The sequence below is a fragment of the Bidens hawaiensis genome, unplaced genomic scaffold, assembly GCF_021521415.1.
Source record: "Bidens hawaiensis isolate Kalapana, Puna unplaced genomic scaffold, B.hawaiensis_p1.1 tig00030542_1, whole genome shotgun sequence".
NCBI lineage: Eukaryota > Viridiplantae > Streptophyta > Magnoliopsida > Asterales > Asteraceae > Bidens > Bidens hawaiensis.
In genome coordinates this window covers 25687-27290 of record NW_027495101.1, presented here as the reverse complement: position 1 = coordinate 27290, position 1604 = coordinate 25687, and the positions used below count along the sequence as shown (strand labels likewise).

General features: G+C 40.3%; 1 non-coding gene across 1 annotated transcript; it reads left to right on the top strand.

Annotated features, from left to right (window-relative positions):
• The first annotated feature begins 1142 nt into the window (after positions 1–1142).
• Positions 1143–1214, top strand: TRNAD-GUC (transfer RNA aspartic acid (anticodon GUC)). Its single transcript has one exon. It is a non-coding gene; the product is annotated as a tRNA-Asp (tRNA).
• The last annotated feature ends 390 nt before the right edge of the window (positions 1215–1604 follow it).

The window sequence follows — 1604 nt, the reverse complement described above, 5'->3', positions numbered from 1 at the left end:
AATAAACGAAACTACTATACAACTAACTGACTGATTATATACATCTAACCAATCAAACTAACAACATACTGATTTCACAATTTTTTTTACATAAACGAACTTTAACGGACTACAGAATACATAACTGAATATAAACAGACATCTTTTTGTCTTTTTCTCAATTTTTTTAACATAATAATGTGATGCTTAACAATGGGATAAATACAAATACAAAACAAAAACAAATACAATTACAGTTACAAATAACCCTAGTAAGCCGGATCGTCTCGTAACATAATGTCGGGGTTAAACAAACGAAAAATAAGTCCAAGAAATGTTTTCTAAGGGACCCAACCCCCCGCCCCTCACATAAACCATCCTCATATGTATAATGTATGAGGCCCCAACCCACCAATACTCACACTCACGCTCATCCAGACAAGGCTTAACCTAGTTGCCTCTATCACTTTTGCATTTTGCCAACTATGATCCCGTAATCCATGAACATCAGTGAAAGCACTCAAATAACATGTGTGTACTATATATTATATTTGTATTATATATATTTGGGTCAACTCACACACGTACCGGAGGAATAGGGTTGACGATATAAACATGTGTACCTGTCCCCATGACTCGTTATCCCCGCCTAAACGACCCCATTTTCAACTTCTCATTATAAAACATTTGTGAGTAAGACTAATGAGACACTGAAAAACCAACCATGACCAGAAACCTATGACTTGGCATTAATGGCAATAATTAACAGTTAACAACTTTGGTTTCTGAACACTCTTCGATGGGGTGAAACCCTAATTATAAAGCATTTGGGTGGCGATACGCGATCGCCACCCATGTGACCCATCGCGTATCGCGATGAGTCATAATTTGACCCGAACTCATGTTTGATGTTATATACCCTCTTATTCTGTCTTTCTTTCTTCTTCTCTTCTTCTCCCTCTCTTTCCCGTCTTCTCTCCGATCAACCACCACCACCCTGCCGTCCCTCCGCCACACACTGTCACTACCCACCACGCACCACCATCTCCGTCTCCTACCTACCATCACCATTCAAACACCACCACCCCGCTGCTACCCTTGTCATCACCTTCCTCCACCTCCCTCCCATCTCCGACCACCCTCACCACTGCCGCACCACAACTACCGTTGTAGTATAGTGGTAAGTATTCCCGCCTGTCACGCGGGTGACCCGGGTTTGATCCCCGGCAACGGCGCCCTTTTGATGACCGTCGTTTGAGTCAATCAAAAACCTAATTATTCTAAATAGTTAGAGCAAGTAGGGTATCGTATCACAAGGAGTATGTTGTCAATGCAATTCGTGTAACAGATTTAATATTATGAAGTGACTGGTTTTTAGTGCTGATCACACAAGCAATTTTTAGTAAATGTAGAGAACTAAGCAATGAACAAGTAAACGAATTTCAAACAGTTAACAAAGCAAATCACACCCGGGAATTCAAGTAAGCAACCAACAGTATCTCATGCAACCTAACAGATTAATTATTAACAATTAACTGAAAACTGATCAATCAGACAAAACCTTAGACATCAACAATTACTTTACACAAGGCACTGGTTATCAAACAGTCCTTGCAGTGTGACTC